The 18,226-nt window shown below is 43.3% G+C and overlaps 1 long non-coding RNA gene across 1 annotated transcript in view; it reads right to left on the bottom strand.

The window, feature by feature from the left end:
- Positions 1-1,444: 1,444 nt before the first annotated feature.
- LOC138917658 (uncharacterized) overlaps positions 1,445-18,226 on the bottom strand; it is a 30,072-nt gene continuing 13,290 nt past the window's right edge. The window contains exons 3-4 of the long non-coding RNA XR_011425967.1: positions 5,381-5,521; positions 1,445-4,494 (exon numbers count right to left, since the gene is read on the bottom strand). This is a non-coding gene — a long non-coding RNA (uncharacterized lncRNA). The remainder of the gene's footprint in view (positions 4,495-5,380; positions 5,522-18,226) is intronic.

Here is an 18,226-nt window from a genome sequence, read left to right on the forward strand (position 1 = left end):
GGAGAGACTGAGGCTCAGAGTTGTTAAGTGACTTGAGTGGAAGGTGTGCTGTATGATTCCTTCACCCACTAAAACTTAAGTTGTAAACACCTTTCTCCAGGCACTTTACTCAGGAATGGAAGCAGGGGCCAGACACGGGTTTTTCTCGTCTGTTCTTCTGTCTTATCTTCAAGCCGATCTTCTCTCTGGCCGCCCCACTTTGTTGATTCTGTGTGCTTAGTGGGGCCTCTGGGTAAAGCCTCTTGCACCAGTAGCTTCAGACCTAGACCCTTTGACTGCGGGCAGGGGCTTAATCCTTAATTGGAAACATGCTGGGAATAAGTTGGGCTGAGTAGGTGGAGATCAGGTTAAGGACATCGAACCATATCCTGTAGACTGGTAATTTTCAACCTTGGCTGTGCCTCAGAACCATCACAAAATAAAAAGACAACCTACAGAATGAGAGAAAATATTTGCAAATCTTATATCTGATGAGTTCATATCCAAAATATATGAAGAACTCATACAACTCAATAGAAAAAAAGCAATCCAATTAAAAAATGGGCAGAGGATCTGAATAGCATTTTTCCAAAGAAGACATATGAATGGCCAACAGATACATGAAAAGATGCTCAACATCACTGATCATCAGGGAAATGCAAATCAAAACCTCAGTGAGATATCACCTTACACCTGTTAGAATGGATATTATCAAAAAGACAAGAAATAACAAGTGTTGGCAAGGACGTGGAGAAAAGGAAACCCTGTGCACTGTTGGAGGGAGTGTAAATTGGTGCAGCCACTATGGAAAAAGAGTATGGAGGTCCCTCAAAAAACTAAAAATAGAACTATCTCATGATCTAGTAATTCTATTCTAGATATTTATCTGAAGAAAATAAAAGTACTAACTCGAAAAGATATCTGCAGCGCCATGTTCATTCCAGCATTATTCACAATAGCCAGGACAACATGGAAACAAGCTGTGCCCATCGACGGATGAATGGATAAAGATATTTTATATATATATATATATATATGTATAATACATGTATTATGTATATGTATATGTACACAATGTAATATTATTCAGCTATACAAAGAAGGAAATCCTGCCATTTACAACAACATGGATGAACCTTGAGGGCATTATGCTACGTGAAATAAGTCAGACAGAGAAAGACAAATACTGTATGATCTCACTTAGATGTGAAATCTAAAAAATGAAAAAACCAACCAAACTTATAGATACAGAGAACAGATTGGTGGCTGCCAGGGGCAGGGGATGAGGGGGTAAGTGAAATGGACAAAAGTGGTCCAAAGGTAAAAACTTCCAGTTACGAGATAAATAAGTCCTGGGGATATAATGTACAGCATAGTGACAACAGTTAACAATACTGTACTGTATATTTTAAGTTTCGAAGAGAGTAGATCTTAAAAGTTCTAAGATAAAAAAAACTGTAATGATAGATGTTAACTAAATTTATTGTGGTGATCATTTTGCAATATATACATATGTCAAATCATTATGATGTACACCTAAAACTAATACAATATTACATGTCAATTAAAAAAAAAAGAATCATCTAGGACCAAGCTTTTAAAAACACGCAGGCTGGGGGTCCAAGGCCAGTTCTACAGAATCAGATTCTGCGGGGGTTGGGGTCTGAGCATCTAAATGTTAACAGGACATTTTCATGCCTGATGGTGAAATTCTTGCTGTAGGCAGTGAGCAGTTATCGAAGGAAGGGAGCAATAGTACTATCTTAAGGAAGATTAATTCGGCAATCGTGGGAGGGAGAAGAGGAAGATTGGAGACAGGGAAACTGGTTCGGAAGCTGCGGAAATGGTCCAGGGATGAGCTGTGCTAAGGCCTGAAACTGGCTGGTGATGGGGAATAGATTGAAAGGGTTGGATGTGGAAGACATTTCAAGGCTTTGTAACATTTGGGAGGGCAGGCAGCGAGTGAGAGAGAAAAGAACAGAATTTAATGGTTTCTAGCAAACCCGCTAAAGCAAACCCATTTCTTTCCTTTTTGTCTAGTCATCAATTCTTTATTTGGGAGAGTGAGTCCTACAGCAGTGGATTCAGTGTTTCCTTTATTGACTCTGAGATTCAATGATAGATAGATCCCCAGCTTTTCAAACTGGTTACAGTTGTTTTTTAAAGGTAATCAGCAGTGTACCAAGAGGTGAGCAAAAGCCACAGAAAACACACGGCACCCCTCTCTAGAGCAAGGTTTGAAAACATTTTCTGCTAAAGGATCAGACAGTGAATAGGCTTTGTGAGCTGTACAGTTTCTGTAGCAACTACTCAGCTTCGCCACTGCATTGTGAAAGCAGCCATGACAATATCCACGTGAGTGAGCATGGCTGTGTTCCAATACAAGTATATTTGCAAAAGCAGGTGCTAAGCTGGATTTAGTCCACAGGCTGTAGCTTGCCAATCCCTGATCTAGAGCACTGATTTTACCAGAAAATTTGGAGAAATATTATTTTTACAACCCAAGTGCTTACAAGGTCTGCAATTTTTAGGGTCACCTTCTCTTTAACATCCAACCAGCTTCGTTCTGTAAGTGCAGGTTGTGTAAAGCACAAAAGCGCCTAAGCAAGGTGACAAGTGGGGCTGAAATCAGCCTTTTTGTAATTGATTGTTCAACGGGCCCCTTGTTGTGTAGTTTGCAAAAGGTGCCATATATACTAATGGAAGCCTTGATACACTTGCACTCCCACTGACCTGGCTCCAGTAGCTCTGTCTCCCTCTTCAGTACTTCTCAGGGTCCTGGGGACAGTTTTTGTTTTCCAGGTGGTGTTTAGCTTGTTTGCCGGGTGATGGCTTGCTGTCTCTCCTTTGGTCACCGCTGGCCACCTTGGAACTCCTTCTCCAGGATGTTCCCCTGATCCACTTTCCCACAAGGGTGGACTCAGGCCTCTCTCTTGATCCCAAGGTACTACACAGACAAGCAGGTGTATTAGACCTGGCTGAGGCCTGAGGCAGACGAGAATTTCGGCTCAGGAACAGAAACCCAGATCAGCCATCAGCTGTCACTGTTCCCATGTACCTTGGCTGAAGTCAGCCTTCTAGATTATTAATCAGTCACAACATCTGGTCAGAAACACCTGGATTTGGATCACTCACCTGCTTCAGACCTCCCTTCACAAGTAGAAGCCTCACACCTATTGCCCCCAAGAACCTGCTGGCCTTAGAGCTTTCCGTTAAACAAATGGGAATTTTAGTGGAAGTGAAGACACAATTTTTATACATTTTGAAAACACATAATAGAAGAAAATTTGCATTTGCTCCAAGCAGTTTTGGCCAATGGTCTCAGGCTCCTGGGTACAAGACCACTGGGTTCTGTCATTAAAGAAAATATTCTGTCAGTAGAAAACACCCAGAACCCCTGAATTAAACGCTTTCCTCTTATTTAGTGTGGATACACATTCTTTGCAGAAACTGCATATCTAGTATCAAACACAGTTGCCTGTGGCCAGTTTAAACGAGTTCCTACCCCTTTTTTGAGACCCCATCCTCATTCTCCCAGACTAACAGACTTGGCTCACTGCTTTCAGGCTGTGAGGGTTAAGGGTTTTTGTTTAGAAAATTCCAGCTTCCTGACGTGTCCACAGACTGGTTCTCCTTAAAGCATAGGGCTTATTTTCTCTTGGAAATTCTAGTCCTTATAAATCCAAACTCTAATGTGTTCATTCAGGTCTTAGCTATTCCAGACCCGGAGCTACACACAATGGTTACCGTTCTGCCTTTCCTAGAGAGTGAGGCCTCAGCATCAGGGGGAGGGGCTGAAAACAGGGACATCTCGCCTCAAGGCCATTTGTCCCTCTCCCCAACTTCCGAGCTTGGAGAGCCTCTCTTGTAACTCATTCTTCTGTTTGTAAAATTGTTTCTAGTTGCTTTGAGATTTCCCAGATGAATGTTGTTTTGGTAATGTGAAGCAAGAACGGAGGAATTTTAGACTTAAAAATAATTTTTAAAACGAAACACAGAACAAATCAAGTTTTAGCATCAGAGAAAAACTTTTTAGGTGGCAAGGTCATCTGGTCCCCCTGAGTTCCACTTTGGGGTCTCTCACTGGGTCCATGGATGTGCTTATTGGTCCTCTGGGCCCAGGACAGCCAAAACTTCTCCCCTTGGCTTCCCAGCTGACGCAGGCTGGCAGTGGCACCCAGCACTAAATGCAAAGGCAGTCTCACCCTTGGATCCAGGCAGTCGAGGTCTCCGTCCTGTCCCCTCTGCTTCACAGGACCCGCTCAGGCATTCTTCTGGCTGGGCCCCTCCCCACTGAGTGAGAACAAGGAGCCAAGGGGAGCCAAGGACAAGGAATGCCTTCCAGGTCAGGCTCTGGGTACCAGGGGCCCTGGGATTCTCTGCTGAAATGGCCCCAAGCCTTCTTCTCGGGCCTCTGATGAACGCTTCCCCAGATCCATCCTCTCAAAGGTGGACAGTGCTCTGATGTGCATACCTCGGGGTCCAAGAGGTGGCCAAGGGTGCTCAGGCGGGAGCCTGTGAATGGAATTTGGGCAGGGTTGTTTGCACACATGCGTGCAAGGCCCTCTGTCATGAGGAACAGAACAGGGGTGCATAGAGAAGCGGCATGAGCCGTGTGCCTAGGAGCCCCCATTTAAATTCTTGCCTTGGCCCCTGCAAATGTTAGTAGTGGGCCTGCCCAAGGGAGAACAGGTGGGAAGTATCCAGAGAAAATACAAGAATCATGATAGCAACACATTTACCAGAACTCCTGTTTTGGTGTAGGGAAAAAAGGATCCGTGAAGTCACTGCATTGAGAAACCTGGACTTAAAGCCTAATTTATTTTTCATTTTAAAAATCAGATAAAATTTTCAATAACCAAGATTCATTTGCTCAAAGATGGCAAAACTAGGTCCCTAGGTTATTGTGAGGATAAAAGGAGAATGTAGGCCAGATCCATCGGAGGGAGGCACTTAAGACATGCTAATATGATTGTTCTTTTTTGATTTTCCTCCAACGAGTCCCTAAGATAATGTTCAAAGCTTTACCTTTTCCTTCATTTGTCTTACACTGTCTGGTGGGATATAGTTAATAGAACACAGAAACTGAGATGTTTTTAAATGTCAAGTTAAGACAAGTTAATAATTGCTCTCCCACAACATGAGAGCAAACTGTAGTCCAAGATCAAAAGCAATTGTTTTTCTACTTTTCAGAGCTGCCAGAATTCCCACAGGGGTGTGCACCAGGTGAGTGTGGGGACAAGCTTAGAATCTGAATGATATCATTGTCACAGCTCACAGCTGGGGGCATCTATCCAGATTGATGGGATGTGAGTTAATCTGTCTTGTCAGAAAAGAAAGCAAGAGCTGAAAAACCGTGCTGATGAGCCATGCAATCCGCTTAACTATCTACACGTAGTACCTGCAGATGGTCTTCAAAGGCCAGTGAAGTTGTAGAGGATGTGGCTCATGCCAGAAATCACAGCTGTCATCCCTTACACTTGTGGAGTGCTTTGTTGTTTCCACAGGGCTGCCACAGACGAGATTTCACACCGTCCTCCACCTGTGGAGACAGAGCAGTGCTTGTCCACACAGAGCACCCGGGGATGGAACCTTCAGCATTCCCCAAACTCCCATTTGGAGAGAATGATGTTGGCTTTGTGGGTTGGGCAGAGCACTTTGTGGCTGCTGGGATTTGGTTGTGCCACCTTCTGTAAGACCCCTAACCAGTGTGGAAGCCACGATCCTTCAGGAAAGCCCCCACCCTGGGCCCCTGGGTGCAGCCCCTCCCATCAGGGCCCAGCGAATGAGGAGGCTGTGGTGCTCATGCCCATGGGTACCAGGTTGTCCTCCTCTGCCTGCCTTGGAGGAACAGTTGCTCTTAACATGGGTGGGCATCAGGAGACCCACGTTTTGAACCACCTAGGTCTGAAAGAGAGCTCTGGTCTGCAGATCTGGGTGGAGGGAGTGGTCCTGGGCATGTGGTACCTCTCAGGGCTTGGGGCCAGAGGCTCAACAACCTCATCATGGGTGTTCCAGCCAGTGCACTCAGAAAAGGAGCAGAGGCAGGCAGCCAAATCAACCCAAATTATCACAACTACCATTCATGGAGTGTCTCTAGACACTAAGTCTTTTTACATACGTTATCTCACTTAATCCTCACAATACCCTGCTTTGATTTTTATTCTTCCCAATTCACAGATAAGGAAACTAAGGCTTAGAAGGGTGAAGAAATTTCCCAAAAACATGCAGGTGGAAGTGGTGAACCAAGGGCTTTCTATAAAAAAGTCTGCTTATGGAAACTCAAAAGTGCAACCATTGGGCCAGAGGGTGCCCCCAGGGCATTGTCTAGGGAGCCTTATTTCACATTTGGGATTTTCATAATTGCAAACACTATCACATAAGATTCCAGTAAACTGAATGTGTGACAATTGCCACGCCTCTCCCCCAGGTCCTTAGAAGCATAGCACAGCCTGGCATGGCTCATTCCCACAGTCTGGGTCTCCTGGTTCAGGGCCTTCTCCTTACCTTCCAGAGGCCTCTCTATGGTTATCAAGACTGAGCCTGGGAAAGTGCCTGGTAACATTTGTCAGCTTTTGTCTCTGTCAGCTGGCGACATGCCGGAAGAAATATGATTCTCTGCAAGGCCTATCAGCTCTGTGGGGCAAAAACAACCTCCTGGGGCTTAGCAGTTCTCAGAAACGAAGGCATAGGTGTTTTCTCAAAGGACAACATACTCTTCTCCTCGATAGTTCTGTCTCAGGCTTCCCAGTTTTCCTGGTAGAAGAGGAAAGACATTGTGGATGGCTCCGTACCAGTCCTGGTGGGTTTTAACCGTCTTGGAAGACAGAACACATCCCTCAGGGGCCAGGGTGGGGCCAGGGGGAGTGCAGAACCCGGGTCCAATGCCTCGGACTGATGTTGAGTCCCGGGCTGGGTCAGGTGGATCGAGCCCACATCAGAAGTAGACTGAGCCATGCCATGCACTGAGAGCGAGTGTCGGACGACACCCGAGGAGAGGAGGGCCCGGGGTACACAGGAGTGTGAAACTGACGATGGAGGAGGGGAAACAGGTGGGTGGGAGCCAGGTGGAGCAGGAGCCATGGCAATCAGCAGGCCCCAGGTGGAAAAGAAGTGAGGCAACAGGGGCATGTGGAGCTTGTTATTTCTGGTTGCTGGGCCCATGGGTTCATCAGAGTTAGAAGAGAGAGACAGGTCATCGCAGTTGTTCACTCCTAAGAGGTATACTGTATAAGTTAAACTAAAACCCTATAGGATTCAAAACAAACTTCTGCACACACTGGCCTCCACTTTCCTCCATGTTCTAGGCTCAGCTCCACCAGTTCTCTCTTTCGTATACCCTACACCTCCGCCACAATCGTCTGTGTTCCTTCACACACCACACTCTCCTACCTCTCTGCCTGACTCTCCCCAAGTGCCGGTTCACCAGCTTTCTGCCTGTGGAAATCCTGCTCATCCAACCTGAACAGGGGAGTCACGTAAGAGGTACAACCAGGAAGGGTTTGGAAGCATAGAGACATGTGAATTAAAATAACGACGAGGTATCATGGCCTAGCTATGAAGTCAGCAGATTGAAAAAGCGGACAAACAAAAAACCATCCAATGCTGACACGGTTTTGGTGAAATAGGTACATCTATTGCTGGTGATGCTGTAAATGGGCCCAACCCTTTGAGGGGGGAACAATGGAACAATATATTTCAGGAGAGAGAGAAGTGTTCATGCCCTTTATGCCCCATCAATCTTACTTTGCAGAGCTCAGCTAAAGAAAATGATGTTAAAGAAGAAAAAAGCTACATGCATAAAGATACTCCTTACACCATAACTTTTAACTGTGAAAAAACCTGGAAATAGCCCAACTATCCCCCAGCACGGGATTGTAAAGGAAATTACATTCACCAACAGATGGAAATTATGATGAAAACTAGTTAGCAAGGCGAAATGCTTATAACCTAATACATAGGAGAGCACAAAATTGTATTGTGACTGTACTAGAAAAATCCCATAAATGTATGAATAAGGATATGTAAGGGAACACAGAAAAAGGAAAATCACTACTTAGGGCATTAGGGCATTATTTTTATTAGAATATTGTTGAGGTAATAAAAATCTCCCATGGAAAATGCTACCCTTCCTTTAAAAGCCCTGATTCACTTTGTTCCTACCTGGCTGTGGTCCTTACTACATCTGCCTTGAGGGTCATTATCGGAGCGTGCTAGATTTATCCCCCTTTGGACCATAAACTCTTCAAGGGCAAGGACTGTGTTTTACTTTTCTCTGTCTCATCTGAGCACTTGTATTTACCTGGCACATAGTAATGTTCAATCAATATTTGTTAAGTGAATTCAACCGCTGCTTAGGATTATGGTATGCTTAAAAATAAAACTCAGCGGATCATTCTTTCCACTCTCTTGTCTCCTTGCAAAAAGCACTCAGATAAACAGATATCTTTGGTATAAAGACCTCCTGAGAAAGAAAGACAGGAAATGTGACAAAACAGCAGGAGCTTATCCCTCCTGAAAAGAATAACGGGAATTTACCGAGGTACTATTCTGAAGAACCCAGGCTTTATTGCATGCCAGGGACGCTATGCACATCACCTTAGGCTCCTATTTTACAAATGAAAACCTCAAGTTCATAGATAGTGTGTCACTCACCCAAGTGAGTCAAATAGCTAGTGAGGGGTGGGTCATGACCCCAAAGCAGCCACAGGCTCTTAACCATCCCTACCCAGCATGCCTTGCAAGTCACTCTAAACAGCCCTATTTTGGCTGTTTGTCCAGGATGGTGACATCTCGGAGTCTTCCTTCTTCTTTTCTCTTTTTCCTTTTTCTCATCTTTAGGGGGCCAGTTAACATAAGGGGAGGGAGTGAGTAGACTCCCGCACGTACCGTTATCTCCCTTTCTCGCAGTCTGCAACTCAGACTCTTTTCACCTCGCTTAGGTTTTTTTCTCGTTTCAGCATCCTGGAGCCCAGGATTTTACTCCATACTCCTTGAATTGCTGTGGTCATCAGTCTTTTTCTCCTCAAGAAAATCACACACACTCCCTTTTATCAGTGACATTTCCCCATGCCTGAGTGTATAAATCATTTCTAGGACATGTTTTCTTTAACTGAATACAGTCTCATACACTGAGGATAGGGCTTGGGGATTAAAACAGCAGTTGTTCCAAAACGGTTTCTTCCAAAATTATACGAATTTTCTTTTTTCTTGGAAGTAAAGCTTTTTCACAAGTTGCACATTTTTAACATTGAATACTCTCCTTCTCTTGCTGTGTCCACTTTCCTCTTTTTCTTCCATGCATTTTGTCTGTGGTGCAAAACTGACTTGTTTTAGTCTCCCTTAATATGAGTAATGATAGCATCTAATTAATCCCCAGCTACACCGGGGCACAGACAGGCCCCTCCGCCTGCTGTTGTCTCAGAGCTGCCTCCTCTTTTGCTCACTTACATGCCTCTTAGCTTTATTTTGTGCTCTTCAAATTATCTTCCTAAAACACAAAATTCCGCACAACTAAAAATTCATTCGGAAAATAGATGGTGCTTATGAAGTCCCAAACTACAGATCCCACCCATTCTCATTGTCTGGGGCTTACACAGTTGAACATTAAGTGGTAGCAGATGCTCCTTGCTGGAAACTCAATTTCCAGGCCTGTATTTCATCATTTCCTCTAAAAGATAGTCAATTTTGTCCCCTTTTTTTCTTTCCTTAAAAAAATAACATTATCTAGGTTTAAATGGAGTTAAAACTTCTGCATATGGAAGGATAGTTCAGTGATAGATGCTTGTTCTTTTAACCAATTAAGGGAAATTCCAGAATTGAGACTACTTTTTCTGGGTTGGCTGTGTATTATGCGTATTTCAAAATGGTAAATGAATATTTTGATATATGTGTGTGGTGGATGAAATCCAAGCACAGATTCTTTACAGTTCCTCCCACCAAGAGGGCAAGGTCTATTTTCCTACCCTTTGAGTCTGGGCTGGTCTTGTGACTTGTTTTGACCCATAATAGGTGGCTGACCCCGCATTCTGTGAATTCAGAGGCCTAGACCTCAAGATGATTTGCAGCTTCTTCATTTGTCACTTGAAATGCTGTCCTGAGACCACCATATCAAGAAGCCAGTCCACCCCAGTGGAGGGTGAGATGTGACCTGGAGGAGAGCCCAGCACCGACTACCAGACGTGAGTGAGGCCATTTTGGATCTTGCAGCTCAAAGCAGCTGCCTGCATGAGCCCAGGGGAGACCAGCAGAGCCATCACCCAGCCAGCCCGCCACATTGTGAGAAATAATTTTGTTTTAAGCCGCTAAGTTTTTGGGGTGGTTTGTTATGTAGTAATAGATAAGTGAAACAATGTGGCATCCCCAAGTCACTATGAGCGTATGTGTGTATGTGTGTAAATCTATACATGTGCATTTTGAAAGGAAAAGTAGTTGCTTAGATTTAACGACAATTGCTTTCTTTGCCTGTTCTCCATATAGAGGGCGCAGATTAGAAATGGGCTCTGTTTTCTTATTGAGGTCATAATAGTTTATAACATTGTGAAATTTCAGCTGTACATTACTCTTTGTCGGTCTCCATAAAAATGTGCCCCTCACCCCTTGTGCCCAACCCCCGACCCTCTTCCCCGCTTGTAACCACTGAACTGTTCTCTTTGTCTGTGTGTTGGTTTATCTTCCACATATGAGTGAAATCATACAGCGTTTGTCTTTCTCTGTCAGAAATGGGATTTTTAAGGGGATAAACAGTGGACAGTCTAGGAATTTTCAATGGTAATATCAGGCAAATAACACACTCATCTATCAATAACATGTGCTGCCTCTTCTATTACCTAACCAGGGTGTGAAAACTGTGCATCTTAAAGCACTTTCATGTTGAAGTATTTCCAGTCTATACCAAGGAGAGAAAATAAATATCAAACTACTGCATACCACTACCTAGCTAAAGACAGAATACTACAGATACAGTGGAAGCCTCTCCCCAGTCGCATTCTCCCCCTCCGTCCCCAGAGGGAATCACTGTCCCTCACTGGTGTTTATCACTCCCACGCATGTCCATAGTTAATACACAGCTTTTCAGTTTTATAATTTTATGTAAAGTGAGTCCATCTGTATGCATCTACAACTTGCTTTCTTTGTTCAGTGCCAGGCTTTTGAGGTTTATCCATGTTGGTGCAGGAGGAAAAACACTGGACTCTACTCTTGGAAAAGTAGAAAGTCAAGCACAGGAATGAGGACCACCCAAGCGGACAGTGAAATCATGATGTCCCATTTCACGCTCACTCAGGGCACGCACAAAGTTACCTGCCCCATTTACGTCTTTTCCTCTCTCTCTCTGTCTCTCCCTCCCTCCCTCCAGTGCAAGTATGTTAAATGTGGGTACACGAGGCGATGCCACTGTAATATGATGTCTTAGAGTGCAAAGCAGAAGGCAAGGTCTATATTATATATCTCAGCCTTGTCCAATAGAAATGTAACATGAACCACATATGTCATTTAAAATGTTCTAGTAGCCACATTTTAAAAAGTAAAAAGAAACAGGTCAATTAATTTTAATAATACATTTTATTTAACCTAATTATATTTTATTTAACCTAATATATCTAAAATATTACTATTTCAATATGTAATCAGTATAAAATATTAACGAAACAGTTTACTTTTTCATACCAAGTATTCAAAAATCTGATGTGCCTTTTCCAGTTATAGGACATGTTAATTTGCACTAGCCACATTTCAAGAGCTCAGTAGCTACATATGTCTAGTAGCTACTGAATTAGACAGCACAGACGTACCTTTAAAATCTGACCTGAAAACATACGTTGAGCAATTGTTGGTTTGCCAATCTTCATACTAATGAATGAACATTGTGAAGGTGTTTGTATCTTTCCATGAGTCCGGAGGAGGAGTCTTTGCACGGGGGGGCTTAGGGCTGCTGGGATATGGTGTAGGGGAAACAGTACCAACTGGGCTGGGGAGCCTGGTGGGAGGCGCCAGCACTATAATCCCTTTACATAATCTCAGGAAGGTCACTTGACCTCCTAACCATTTTGGGTCTCCGTTTCCCTCTCTAAGAAATGCCACGATGGACTAGAAGCTTTTTAAGGGCCCCTGTAGCATTGATGATCCTGAGCTTTCCATCTCCCATGGCCAGTCTTCCCTGGAACAAGGACAGTGGCTGGTTCTCTGCCAAAGGGGTGGGCAGCTGTCTGTCTTCCCAACATACAGAACCAGAGAGCCTTTCATTAGAAATTGACTCCTGCGTGTCCCACGGAGCCTAAACATAAAGCTGTGTTCTATTAGGAGGACCACGATTCCGCCCAAGGCCAGGCTAGCACCGTAGAAATCCACAGTCAGAAGGAACCACAAACCAACTCCCCTGGGTGGCATGGTCTGGGCTGTGCTTTATTTAGATGAATGCACACAGAGATGCTACAGTTCCGTCTGGGCATATGATTATATGGTTTTGATGCCGTGTGGTCTTAGGGGAAGTCAAGAGTAGTGACTGCAAATACCGGCTGGCACCCAATTTGCTGTGCCCTGCCTCAGTTTCCCTTTATTCTCAAATTGGCATTATAGTTGTTACTTATCTCATAGGTATTATGGTTCTATCCTGATCCCCAAATCTGTTTTTAAAGAAGCACTAGCTTTTACTGTAAATGCTACATAAATCCAAGTTTCAAAGTACCTTTGGGCTGAAACCAGCTTTGAAGTCAGGCAAGCTCTCAGGCTCCATTCTCTTTTCTTCCTTGTGTTCATCAAGCCCTTATTGAAAGACAGGTGGGTGAGTACACCCCTAGGAGAGGGGATCCAGTTGGCTGTTCTTTAATTATGGGTAGGAAGGAAAAGGAAGGCGCTCTTTCCAGTATCAGTCTCTATCAATAATCAGGAGGGGCACTTGTCAGGGTACTTGTTCTGATTCTTGGCAAATTGTCGTTGGACATAAATCTAAAGTTAATGTACTGCTACATCCCCCTGCATTCTCTCTTAAAGAGACACATCGCCACCCAAACCTTGCAGGCTCATTCACAAATTACCTTCTCTCTGGGAGCTCGTTTTCCTGGACTGTCTTTGGTTTGATCCTCTCAGGGTTGTGACATTTATTTTCAGATATTATTTTTAATTTCAAAAATAATTTAGAGGACCTGCCCCATAGCCGAGTGGTTAAGTTTGTGTGCTCTGCTTCGGCAGCCCAGGGTTTCGCTGGTTCAGATCCTGGGCATGGACATGGCACCGCTCATCAGGCCAGGCTGAGGCGGTGTCCCACGTGCCACAACTAGAAGGACCTGCAACTAAAATATACAACTATGTATTGGGGGGATTTGGGGAGAAAAAGCAGAAAGAAAATAATTTAGAATTCAGTTTAATTTAAAAAGTTATACACACGTGTACATACATACACACAATTTGCTAAAAATTCTATATTATAATAGCTAAAAATACTATAAAATCTTATTCAACAAAAAGTAAATGTCCACTCCATCCCAGGCAAGCACAATCTGGAACCAATTTCCTGGGTATTATTTCAAAGCTATTCTATCCATAGAATATATTTTTTTCAGGCATTAAAAAAAGATATACTGTTTAATTTTAAAGCTACTTTAACTGAAGACAAGGTAGAAAGGTTGAAACTCCTGGATTTAAAAAGCAAAAACAAAAACAAAAACAAAAAAATGCCTGAGGTATAATTGTTTTAAATGATGTGTTGATATGTTGGGTTTAAAAATATTTTGTGTTCCAATACATGGAGAACAAGACGCAGTGAATCATTGACTGTCCTGAATAAACTGTCCAATATGATTATATATTTTTGTGTTCACTTGGCAAAGTCACCTTAACAAGTTGACATAATAGTATACAGAAAACAGAAAGCACCAAATAAACTGGAGTGAGCAGAGAGGGAAGGGAGGGGCAGAGCTAGACGGTCTCAAGAACGGTCACTTAGAGAAGATGTCTTGAGAAGGGAAAGAGATGAAAGATGGAGAGGTAGGTGGACTCAGCTCTAGGCCAGAGCTCTCCCACAGGATTTCCTGCAGTGATGGAAAGGATTGCGTTATGCACCGTCCAGTGTAGTAGCCACTTGTGCTGTCGAGCGCTTGAAATGTGACTAGGGCAACTGAGGGATGGAATTTTTCATTTTATTTAGTTTTAATTCACTTGAATTTAGATAACCACATGGGTTTGTGGTTACCATACTAGACTGCGTGGCTCTGGGGGTTGCCACAGCTTTGGGAGGCATCAACGGGCACAGAGAAGGGAATGAAAAGGCAGAGAGAATAAGGAGGGGAAAGTAAAAGCAGAAGAGGAAAGGAGGATGGGAAGGAGAGAGGAAGGGGGAGAAGAGAGAGAGGCCATTGGGCTTTGTCAGAGGAGAAAAGGAAAGAAGAACAGAATAAAAGAAACAGAGAAGTCAGAGAAGCAAGGGAAGGAGATGGGAAAAGAATAAGACACAAATGCAAAGGGACAGACAGCGGTCTTAAGTGACAGTGAGTGACCCTGTACCGCTGGCAGGGACCTTCCTGCCACTCTGGCATTTCTTCTGAGGACTCTGGGGCAGCAGCACCGGAATGGCCTCTGGAAGGCTAAATTCTCGGGCAACATCCCACCTGCTGACCTTGGGAGGCCTGTGGGCTTTAACTACCGAATCTGTTAAGGGAGCAGATGATCCCAAGGACTCCTCCACTCTAACGTGTAAAATGAGTTTACTCCAAGGAAACCCCACAGGTTTGATACACCACTAGGTGTCACCATTAACCAAAATGAGTTTTTATTTTTTTTAACCTGCAAAATTTGGTGAAGGTTTCTTTTTTGAATCTATATCTTATCTACACGATTTATTTGGCTCTTTTCTCACTTTGTCACACCAAAAGCTAAGTGGTTTGTGCTCTGGGAGCCCACTAAACAGGGATATTCATTCTAACTTGGTTTATTTTTCTTTCCCATTAAAACTCTGCTAAATGCCACAAAGATGACGTGTATGCACGCACGCACGCTTGCTCACTAGCTTGCTCCTTCATCCATTAAATATTTACCATATGCCAGGCAGGGGCTTCACGTACAGCTGCATAAGTTGTGCACCGCACACCTCCAGGGGGGCACTGTTCATACCCTCAATGTGAATGGTGCTCCCTGAAGTTGTTCAGCCCCGCAATACTCTGGTCTGAGTCATGGGGACAAAAACAGACTCTGGTCTGTTTTCTCTCTTAGGGAAGACCATTAGTCTAAAACCTTCTTTGTAACCAGAAATATCTGTGCCCTATATAAAGTTTGAGAGTTAAACACCACATGTGGCTTTACCTTCCATCCTCGTTAGAATGAAACTTTTGTTCATTTTCAGAAAAGTAATACCCCTCACTGAGCATATTTTTTGAATAAAGCAATGTCCTAAGCCAGCTGGAGAAGTCACGTCATGGCCTTTGCCCTTGAGGAGCTCAAGAAGACCTCGATCATACCTAACACACAAGATAATATCCTTCAGTTTTGCATATCTCAACCTGACCTTTGACTACAAAAGGAGTAGCAACAATTGAATGTGAAGCTTGGGACCAGGACCTCTAGATTCTAGCCTGAGTAGGCTTTCTAGGGGAACGTGCCAGTTAGGTTTTGCTGTGTCACAAACCACCTCGAAACTTAGTGGCTCGAAACAACAAGTATTTGTTATTTCTCATGATTCTGTGAATCACTTGGATGGTTTTCCTGATCTAGGTTGGTGTGGTGGGTCCCCAAGGTCTGTAGGTGGCTCATCTGGGGTTGGCTGGTCTCACTCACATGCCTAGAGGTTGATAGGCTGGTTTGTTGAGGAGGACTCATCTGGGATGGCTTGTCTCTGCTCCATGTGGTCTCTTATCCTCTGGCAGGCTGAGCCAGGCTTCACATGGTCTTCTCATTATGGTGGTTTCAGGGTACCAAAGAGGAGGAAGAGAGGCCAAGCTCCAATAACTTTTAAATTTCTGCTTGTGTCCTATTTGCTCTTGTCTCATTGGCTAAAGCAAGTTACATGGCCAAGCCCGGAGTCAGTGTGAAAGGTGACCAAGGATGTGGGTACAGGGAGGTACGAACAAATTGACAGCCACCGCTGCAAAAACTTACTGAAAAAATGAATTTAATTTCTCCTTATCTCAGTTTTTACCCAAATGATAATAACACTTTCTTTAACTGTTGCCCAGGGATGCAAAAAGAATCAACACACAGAAGAAACTACTGTATATCATTAAAAGAAAAGAGACAATACAAACATTATTAATTTTACTTCAGTTTCTTCATTTACCTTTTTCCTGTCTCCTCCACTACACGACTAATCTATCCCACTTATTAGAAATTCCTATCAAAAGTAAAAGTAATATTTTCAAAAGACATTTTCATTTGTCTTATAATCTTTACTTGTAAATACGTACATTTTAAGGGCTGTGTGTAAGGACACCCACCTAACGGTGTAAGTAGGAGTGTTATTCAGGAGCAGAGGCCCAGGAACCTCTGGCCACATGCTACCTTCCACAATTGCCTCTATGTTAGACTTTGCAGGTACCTTTTTTTCTAAATCGTTGCTCAGCACTTCACAGGCTGAACTTGAAGGACTTATCAGATAATGAGAATGACTAGGAGTTTACAGTGTCTGCTCTCATTCCTATTTGCATGTTGCTGAGTATTACTGAGGATAACAACACCTCTGCAAGTTCACATCCCATCCTACTGGAACCAAGATTGGGCAAGAGCATTATTTCATCTTACTAATGACTTCTTTTTCCCATAACCTGTGATCTCTATCATTTAATTTGATGAATAAACATTTATTGAGAATCTACTATGTGTGAAGAACTGCTGAAGAGATAGAGATGAATAAAACACGGTCCTTGCCCTCCTGGAGGTCATGTCCAATGGGACAGTTAGATAACTAACAACAAACTCTAAGGCAAACCTGACAGACAAATGCTATGGGGAGCAGTGGGGGAAGGACTGACTTACACCAATGGGATGAACTTGAGAAGACTTCATAAGAATGACGACTTTTGTTCTGAGCCTTGACAAATGAGTAGGATTTCTCAAAGTGGAGAAAGGGTGAGAGAATTCCATGGAGAGGGAACTGTATGGTAAACAGACAAGGTTTAAAGTACAGACGTTTAGGAAAAGGAGATCACCCAGAGTGGTTTGTGTGTGGGATACGTTGTGGTAAGTAGGAAAGGAGGTGAGGCCAGCCTGTCAAGGCCTTGAATGCTCTTATTAAAGAACTTGCAATGAAGGCCTTCAATGGCCTGTGATTAAAGCATTCTCACGATTATAATTATTTTAGAAATGTCACTCTGGCTTCTGGATCCTGACAAAATGGCAACTCATTTTAGGCTACTTACTCCCTCCCTCAACCCAGCCCTGGGCATGCCTCAGAAATGGGGCAGTTGATGGATCTGAGTATCTAATGTAATAACTTTGAGAAGCCTCTAGAGGGACAGTAAATAGTTGGGTCCCAGGGTATGTGTGTATGAGACTAGTCTACAGGAGAAGAGGAAAGATGCCACGGGTGGCAAAGCTTTTATCTTGGGATCTTTTCTCCCCCCATATTTCCAGGAACAGATTATGGTCCACCCCAACTCTACTACAAGACGAAACAGAATCACCTGCATCAGCAGCAGGTGGAGCTTGTGGTTACATTAGGGCAGGCTTAACCCCTGGGGACAGGAAGGAGATAACAGGTGCACATCTACATTTCCTCTAAGAACAGGAACTGCTCCTACTCAACAGAGTACTGGAGGTCTTGGCCAATGTGCTAAGACATGAAAAAGAAGTAACAGGTATAAGGATTTGAAAGGAAGTGACAAAATTCTCATTATTTACAGGTGACTTGATTATTTACATAGAAAACCTCACAGAATTAATAGGAAAACTTTTAGAACTACTAATTATGTTTGGCAAGGATGTCAGGAACAAGATCTGCTAACAAAAATCAGTAGCATTCCTCTACATCAGCAATATTCAACCAGAAATTATAATAGGAAATTAGATAACTTTCAGAGGAGCAACAAAAATATAAAGCACCTAAAAATTAACTTAACAAAAAATTCAAAATAAATTTTTGGAGAAAAATGTAAAACTATTGAAGGACGTAATATAAGACTTGCAAAAGCAAAGAGGTGTGCAATGCTGGTGGACGAGACTCCTTCACATGTAAAGATGTCAGTTCTCCCAAAGTTAATCTAAAAATTCAAGGCAATTTTAATACGCTCCAACAATTTTGTGAGAGAATGAAAAAGTACATCAA

Source organism: Equus caballus, chromosome 1 (genome assembly GCF_041296265.1).
Source record: "Equus caballus isolate H_3958 breed thoroughbred chromosome 1, TB-T2T, whole genome shotgun sequence".
NCBI lineage: Eukaryota > Metazoa > Chordata > Mammalia > Perissodactyla > Equidae > Equus > Equus caballus.